Source organism: Henckelia pumila, chromosome 4 (assembly GCF_033568475.1).
Source record: "Henckelia pumila isolate YLH828 chromosome 4, ASM3356847v2, whole genome shotgun sequence".
Classification (NCBI taxonomy): domain Eukaryota; kingdom Viridiplantae; phylum Streptophyta; class Magnoliopsida; order Lamiales; family Gesneriaceae; genus Henckelia; species Henckelia pumila.
The window spans coordinates 216,976,298-216,986,038 of record NC_133123.1 but is presented as its reverse complement, the minus strand read 5'-3'; positions in this window follow the sequence as shown (position 1 = coordinate 216,986,038).

Here is a 9,741-nt window from a genome sequence, read left to right as displayed (position 1 = left end):
CCGAAATCACAAGCCTACCAGACAAACACAGAAAACCATCTGACTGATAGTGAAATCCAGACGTACTACCCCTCGTTGGCTAGACGATTCAAACGCTGGGTCTTTGAGTCAGACATCTGAGCATCCCGAATCCGCAAATACAATGCTGGCTCAGATAAAATCGCAAACATCTAGATACTTTGCATACCTTTCTTATGCTTGAAGATATATCCTGAAGAGCAACACTCTCCGATCGCACTAGAAATCGAACAAGTCTGAAGTGCGGATAGTCGCACCTTGCGACTGAAGGCATCAGCATTGAGATTAGCAGCTCCCGGATGGTACTTAATCTCGCAATCATAGTCCTTAACCAAATTCATCCAACGTCTCTGCCTCATGTTCAACTCCGTCTGAGTGAACAAATACTTGAGACTCTTGTGGTCGGTGAAGATCTAAAATTTCTCGTGATACAGATAATGACGCCAGATCTTCAAAACGAATACAATGGCTGCCAACTCCTAATCATGAACAGGATAATTGTCCTCGTGCAGCTTCAGCTGTCTAGAAGCGTATGCAATCACATGCCCATTCTGGGTCAGGACACAACCCAACCCCTGAAGAGAAGCATGTGTGTAAATCACATACCCTCCAGATCCTGACGGTAATGCCAACACCGGCGCAAAAGTCAACCGCCATCGAAGCTCGCAAAAATTCTCCTCAAACTCGGAGGACCACTCGAAAACAACACCCTTGAGGGTAAGCTGCATCAATGTTCGAGCTAGCTGAGAGAAGTTTAGAATGAAGCGACGATAATATCTTGCTAGACCCAAAAAACTATGGATCTCAGCAACCGTCGTCGGATGCAACCAATTAAGAACAGCCTCAATCTTGCTCGGATCAACAGAAATCCCCTCCCTGGATATGATATGGCCAAGAAAGACCACTCGATCCAACCAGAATTCACACTTACTCATTTTGGCGTACAACTGCTCATCACGAAGAGTCTTCAGTACCAACCGCAAGTGAGAAACATGCTCGTCCGCATTGCGCGAATACACCAGGATGTCGTCAATGAAGACCACGACAAACTTATCCAAAAACTCCCTCAAAACACGGTTCATCAGATCCATAAATATAACCGGCGCATTATTCAATCCAAATGGCATCACTAGAAACTCATAATGTCCATGGCGAGTACGGAATGCAGTCTTGGCTACGTCCTGATCTCGAACTCTCATCTGAAGATACCCAGATCTCAAGTCAATCTTGGAGTAAACTGAATTACCCTGCAGCTGATCAAACAAGTCATCAATACGAGACAAATGATACTTGTTCTTCACAGTAACCCGATTCAGCTGTCGGCAGTCAATGCACAACCGCATAGATCCATTTTTCTTCTTCACAAAGAGAACAGGAGCTCCCCAAGGAGATACACTAGGACGAATGTACCCCTTGTTCAAAAGATCCTGTAACTGATTCTTTAACTCTCGCATCTCTGACGAAGCCAGACGATACGGTGTTCGAGAAATAAGCGAAGTACCTGGCATCAACTCTATGCCAAACTCGACTTCCCTTGTTGGAGAAAAACCCGAAATCTCCTCTGGAAATACATTTGGGAATTCATCCATAATAGGAATACTCTCTATCCCAAAGCTCTCAGCGGACAAATCAACTTCATAGATAAGGTAACCTTCCCTACCAGACTCTAGAGCTCGACAGGCTATCAAAGCTGATAACAAAGGCATCGGGGGTCGCGCTCCCTCACCATAGAAAAACCAGCTATCACTCCCATCCGGATGAAAGCGTACTAATCTTTGATAGCAGTCCACTAAAACTCAATAGGTAGTCAGCATGTCTATCCCCAGAATACAATCAAAGTCATCCATCGCAAAAACCATGAGATTCACTATTAGAATGTTCCCTTCGAACTCTAAAGGGCAACCCATCACTAGACGCTTAGCTAAAGCAGATTGACCCGTCGGAGTAGAAACAGAAACTACTACGTCTAGTACAATGCATGGTAACTTGTGCCTCTTAACAAAACGTGCAGAAATGAAGGAATTGTTGGAGAACGCGGCGATCAGAAAAATTAGGATTGATACCCGGTGCAGCGGAAGTTTAAAATTTTATATATGGAACGATTCCATAATGGGTATCAACCTTACGATTAAATTGTGTGTGTGTAAAAATTAAATAACGATTATAAATTTTTACCTCCAATCTTGAAGCGAGATTATGGACACCAACAGATTGCTCTGCTCTTGTTGTAATCCCTGGAACTGATGGACGAACTGTTCTTCAATCAGGTCCACGAACGGATAATTAATCCCTCTGATAGATTGCACTAGAAAATCTATCAGAAGTTTCTACGAAGAGAATTAACGAATTTGATCCGTTAAACCAGACTGTAATTCAAAATTCACAGACTGGATTTTACCGAGCAGAGGGGAAAGGGGGCGGCCACTATTGAGAGAAAAATACTAGGGTTTTCGAAAATTGTGACCTGTTGTGTGTAATTTCTGTACTGAAATAACTTATTTATAATGTAGGCCACTAACAGCTTAGGGCCCATTAGTCATAAGTTCAAGCCCGACAAGCAAAGCCCGCATGTTCAGAAATTAATATAAAATTCATCGTGACTCCGATTGATAAACCGATTTCACCAATGTGCACAGAAACCATTTCTGCACCTTTTAAAGTCAAGATAAATTTTTCTGAATCCGAATTCAGTGGTTTCCAAAAATGCCCATCCCTATGTCATTTTAGGAAATCTTACTCCTCTACTCTTAAATAAGAAGTCCAACTTCTTTGTTCATTAAATTTAACTCTTTAAATTTAACTATCTCAACGGGGATTAAAAATCCATTACTCTATGTGACCCTCAATGGTTCAGGGATACAGCTAGCCGTGGGCTCACAACTCCTTGTGACTCGGAACAACAATTTCCGACTTGCCCATCGAATCATGGTAAGAGCGCCTAGCAACATCGCCCCATGATTCCCTAGGTATCACTAATAGTGCCTGCAAGAACCAATAGATTTTGGTTAGCGTACAGTACGGTCCCTTCATCCAAATATCCCGATCGAATCAACAACCATTGGTATATCGAGAGTCGTTCGAGATTCGATAACTATGCAATACATCTTGAAGATCAAATAGTGACATCGCATGTGTTACTAAGAAACCATTTCTTAAAACACATCATGTACTCTGGCCAGAGATTCGTCACACTAATATCTTCTCAGATCGCATAGGATATCCACACTCGCAAGTATGTGGTGAATCCTTGACAACAAAGCATCGACTCCTATATGTGTTGTAACTGTACCCAATCCTGACACCTGATGACCCCAATAGAGTCGGTAAACGAGTCAAAGCACAGTACTAGCATATAGAGTCTCAATGATGTTTCAAGTAGTAAGGACTAATGGTGTACAACCAAAACCGCGGACTTTATCCACTCGATAAGTGATAACCACTTGGAAAGTCCGGATAGGGTAGTTCGATCATTCATCATATGAATATCCATTTGCATGCTTCGAACATCTCTATGTTCCCTACCAATGAAACGTGGTACTCTGCATCGCAAATGCTAGTCTCAAACTCGAGCGATCCTTATCCTTATTATCGGACGGCTCAATCGACTAGGAACAGTTTAGAATATACAGTGACTATAAGATGTGTTTCATGATAGACATCCCTATGTTCTACCACATCTTACATGCACTATAGTATATTCAAGGTCTTTATCAAAACAACAATAGTATATCACAATATAACAATATGGAGAAAGATAAAGTCATTGACATTAATAAAAGTGTAAATTATATTAAACAAAAGATTGTTTATACAAAGAGTCATCAAAGCCCTTAGCCACAAGTTGGCTCACAGGGCACCTACTCTTTCAATCTCCCACTTGCCCTAAAGCCAGCTAGTCATACTACGTAGACCCATTGCTTCGCGATGTTTGTCAAATAATAGTCCTAGCAAGGGCTTAGTAAGTGGATCAGCGATATTGTCTGCAGAGGCACTCTTTCGACAGTGATGTCTCCTCTTTCCACAATCTCCCGGATGATGTGGTATTTCCTCAGTACGTGTTTGGATCTTTGATGAGACTTTGGTTCCTTTGCCTGAGCAACGGCACCCGTGTTGTCACAGTACACCGGGGCTGGACCAACAACTTCAGGAATGACGCCCAACTCTTGGACGGAATTCCTCATCCAAACGGCCTCTTTAGCAGCAGCTGATGCTGCAATGTATTCTTCCTCAGTGGTGGAATCCGCTGTGGTGTCCTGCTTGGAACTCTTCCAAGAGACAGCACCGCCATTGAGCATGAACACAAATCCAGAGGTTGACTTCGAGTCATCCACGTCACCTTGGAAGCTAGAGTCGGTATAGCCTTCCAATTTTAGTTCTCTTCCTCCATATACCATGAACATATTCTTAGTCCTTCGTAAGTACTTAAGAATGTCCTTCACGGCTTTCCAATGCATTTGACCGGGATTAGCTTGATATCTGCTCGTGACACTCAGAGCAAATGCTACATCCGGTCTGGTAGATATCATCCCATACATGATACTACCTATGGCTGACGCATATGGTACATGTGTCATTTTCTCTATCTCTTCATCCGTCTTGGGACACATAAACTTGGATAGAGAAACTCCATGACACATGGGTAGATGTCCTCTCTTGGACCCATCCATTGAAAACCGTTTTAACATGGTGTCGATGTAGGTTGATTGAGTGAGTCCTATCATTCTCTTAGATCTATCTCTATAGATCTGTATCCCAAGAATATAGGATGCCTCACCCAAATCCTTCATCGAGAATCTACCTGATAACCATATCTTTGTTGACTGCAACATCCCTACATCATTCCCAATGAGTAGGATGTCATCAACATAAAGTACTAAGAATGTCACAGCATCCTTAACTACTTTCTTGTACACGCATGGTTCCTCCGGGTTCTTGATGAAACCAAAATCCTTTATTGTTTCATCAAATTTCTGGTTCTAACTTCTTGATGCTTGTTTTAGACCATAAATTGATCTCTGAAGCTTGCATACCTTATGCTCGCTTCCCATGGATGTGTACCCCTCAGGTTGCTTCATATAGATTTCTTCCTTAATGTCTCCATTAAGAAAAGCAGTCTTCACATCCATTTGCCATATCTCATAGTCATACCACGCAGCTATGGCAATAAGGATTCTTATGGACTTGAACATTGCAACTGGTGAAAAGGTTTCATCATAGTCAACTCCTTGTCTTTGAGTATAACCTTTCGCCACCAATCGCGCCTTGTAGGTCAATACCTTACCATCAGGCCCAAGCTTTCTCTTGTAGATCCATTTACACCCTATTGGAACAATTCCATCGGGAGGATCCACTAAAGACCAAACTTGGTTTGTATGCATCGAATCTATTTCCGACTGCATAGCTTCAAGCCATAAATTTGAATCCGCATCAGAAATTGCTTCCTTGAAGTTTCTTGGATCACATCCAACATCGGGTTCATCTTGATTCCCTTCAAGAAGAAGACCATATCGAATAGGAGGTCTAGAAGTCCTCTCGGATCTTCTAGGTACAGGCGTGTCTATCAATGGTTCCTGAGGTGTAGGATCGTTATTTTGTATTTTGGGTTCTTCTCGAATTTCTTCGAGCTCCATCATCTTGCCTTTCTTATCCAATAAGAACTCCTTCTCCAAGAAGGTGGCATTCCTTGAAACAAACACCTTTGTTTCAGCAGGATAATAGAAATAATATCCGATTGAATTCTTCGGATACCCTACAAAATAACATAAGGTGGATCGACTATCCAACTTATCTCCCACTGTCTGCTTCACGTAAGCAGGACATCCCCAAATTCTCAAGTACGAATACTTAGGAGCTTTGCCATTCCATAACTCGTATGGTGTTTTGTCCACTGCTTTAGTGTGGACGTTGTTCAACAACAATACCGCCGTTTCAAGCGCATAGCCCCAAAACGAAGGTGGAAGCTCAGTGAAGCTCATCATGGATCGAACCATGTCCAACAAAGTTCGATTATGACGCTCCGATACACCATTCAGCTGTGGTGTCATAGGAGGAGTCCACTGAGAGAGAATCCCATTCTCTTTCAGATAGTCCAAAAACTCGGTACTCAAGTATTCTCCACCTCGATCCGATCGAAGTGCTTTAATACTTTTACCTAGCTTGTTTTCTACTTCAGCCTTGAACTCTTTGAACTTTTCAAATGCTTCAGACTTATATTTCATTAAATATAAATACCCATACCTAGAATAATCATCAGTAAAGGTAATGAAGTAGGTGTGGCCATATTGAGTACCAACTCTAAATGGACCACAAACATCTGTATGGATCAAATCCAACAGATTTTGACTACGCTCAGGTTTCCCCTTAAAAGGAGATTTAGTCATTTTTCCTTTCAGGCAGGATTCACAAGTAGGTAGAGAGTTAATATCAGACATATCAAACATGCCCTCTCCCACTAGCTTGTTCATCCTCCTTGAGAAAATATGACCTAACTAGCATGCCAAAGGTTTGCCGGGTTTTGGCTATCGATTTTCCTTTTGTTTGTTGTTGCCGGTTTATCAACATAATTTATTGGAACGTCTTTTAGTTTTAAGTTATATAGATCATTTTCAAGTTGTCCATTTCCAATCAAACATTCATTCTTGTAAATATTGCAAATCCCATTCACAAAATTGCAAGAATAACCATCTTTATCAAGCATAGAAACAGAAATAATGTTTTTAATCAAATCCGGAACAAATAAAACATCTCTCAAAAGTAACTTAAAACCGTTCTGCAAAATTAAATAAATATCTCCCACAGCTTTAGCTTCAACTCTGGAACCATTTCCGAGCCTCAGCTGGGTCTCACCCATTCTAAGCCTGCGACTTCTTGTCATCACCTGCAAATCATTTCAAATGTGAGATCCACATCCGGTATCCAATACCCAAGAAGTAGTATTAAGTGAAACATTTATTTCAATATAGAACATACCCTTCGCAGTTCGCAACTGCTCTAGATATTCCTTGCAGTTACGCTTCCAATGACCGGGCTTCTTGCAGTAATGGCAAACATCCTTGGATTTTTCCATGTTTGAAGCCTTTGTCTTGTACTTCTTCTCGGGTTCGATTTTCTTGGGTGGGGCAGAACGTTTCTTATCCTTTGTACTTGGCCCCTTCTTAGCAGAAGAAGAGGAGCCCACCAAGAAAGCCGGTTTATCCTTCTTTAATGTGGATTCATATGTCACAAGCATATTGACCATCTCTTCAAGGGAGGCCTCTATCTTGTTCATATTGAAATTCACCACAAATCCGTCAAACGAAGAAGGAAGAGATAGAAGTAGTAAGTCCACGTTGAGTTCATGCTCCAACACCAAATCAAGGGTTACCAACTTCTGTATGAGCCAAATCACTCGTACCCCATGATCACGGAACGAAGTCCCTTCTCGCATGCGACACGTCATTAGCTCCTTTACAGTAGCGAACCTTTCAGCCCTCGATTGAGCCCCAAAAAGTTCCTTGAGTTGTACGTGAATGTCAGCAGCATTCACGGTGTCCTCAAATCGCCTCTGGAGTTCATCAGACATCGAGACTTGCATATAGCATTTGGCCTTGATATCATGGTCCCACCATGTATCAAGTTTGGCTAACTCTTCCGGACTTATGTCAGCTGGTGCTTCCTTCGAAGGAGATTTTTCTAACACGTAGAGCATCTTCTCCGAAGTCAAGACAATCTTCAACTTACGGAACCATTCCGTATAGTTTGCGCCAGTCAATTTATTTTGTTCGAGGATCGAGAAAAGTGGATTACGCGAATTCATCTTTATGAAATATGAAAAGAAACAGACAAATATCAGTGATTGTTTAAGTAATTTACTAAGACATAAAATAGGCGAAATTTATTTTATGAATCTCACTCCCACTATTTTAACGATTTCACTACCCTCTAGTGAAAACGGGAAACTGTTTTTCTTAGTGAGAACATGGAGTCCAATTGACAAATTATGGTCCCGAATAATATCAGCCAACCATAATTTTCAAAAGGTAGAGCCCAATTGCTTCCAAAGCAACCTCCACGTTTTTACCTCATGTCCAATAAGGGCCCAATAATATGACGCCGTTTATTGTGACATGTCAAGATGACCCATCAATATTAAGTTGTGATGGACGGTCGCCATGTGGATCCCCCAATAATATGAGCCGATCCCATGGGAGTTCCACCCAACTTACAACATGTGTCGATCCAATGTACAGCTTTCCGACGAACGGGCCCCCCCAATAATATGAGTCGGACCGTATCCGCGGGTAGCATCTCATACATTGATCGTTGATGGAAGGTAGGAACATTTAAACAAATTTAAATTTCCTTTATTTATCTTGATATCAATTTTAAATCATATTTAAAATGAGGGATTTTAATTTTGAAAATTTGTCTCATCATTTTTAAAATTTTGTATGCTTGCCGGATTCACACAATTTTGTTTAAAACATGCATACAATAATAATATCACATATTATATAGGATGATCGATTCCATTTCTAATCGACCCGTGGTTGCCAATCACGAGTCTTAGTCCAATCCTAGGTAATATGCAGTATGCAATGCAATCCTATTACATTGTGCTTCCAATTTACATTTCTTCTGTCTTTATTGTCTGCTGGGCCCACCTCCTTCTTTAAATCTTCATCTCCCACTAAATCTAATGTATTTACAATAAATAACAATGACAAGTAGAGGATACATTTTTAAGGGGTGGGAACGGGCCATAAACCAAGCCCACTTTTATTACATATGACAATTCATATTGGGCCATAAACCAGGCCCATTAATAAAACCAAAAACTATAAAAACAAATGTAAATTCCTAACATACACCTACAAAATTGGTCATGGCAATCGATCATCCTTATCCAATAACATTTAATTCAAAATTAATTTATTGGATAACATGCAATGGCAATTTAAATTTAAAAGGATAAAATCATATTTCATATATAAAATCTTATTTTACATACAAAATCATATTTTATCTTTTTATCAAATAAAATCATATTTTATCTATAAAATCCAATTTTATACATAAAATCATATTTTACTCAATATATCCATAAGATCATATCTTATCATCAATTGTACCAAAAATAATTAATTTCAAAATTCAATTTAACGGATAAAATATTTAAATTTTCCAAAAATTCAAATTTATCCAAAAATCAATTTTAAAATTTTCGGACTCGAACAATTCGATCCGACGCCTCGTGGACCAATCAAAAACAATTTTCGATTGGACCAAAAATAGAATTTTAACATATTAAAATTTAATTTAAAAATTAAAAAATTAATTTTTCCCGCGGGCCGCCCGGGACATTCCCGGGCTGCCCGCGCCCCATAGCTCGGGCCGGGCAGCCCGGCTACCCTCGCTGCCCCGCCCGGGCAGCGATCCAATCGCTGCCCGGGTTTTTGCCCGAAATTTTTTTTTTTATTTTTAAAATATTTATTTTGTTTCAAAAACCGAGGCTTAAAAAATTTTTTGTACAATCGATTAATTTAATTGCTTGATCTGAGCAACCTGGCTCTGATACCACTGTTGGAGAACGCGGCGATCAGATCAATCAGGATTGATACCCGGTGCAGCGGAAGTTTAAAATTTTATATATGGAACGATTCCATAATGGGTATCAACCTTACGATTAAATTGTGTGTGTGTAAAAATTAAATAACGATTGTAAATTTTTACCTCCAATCTCGA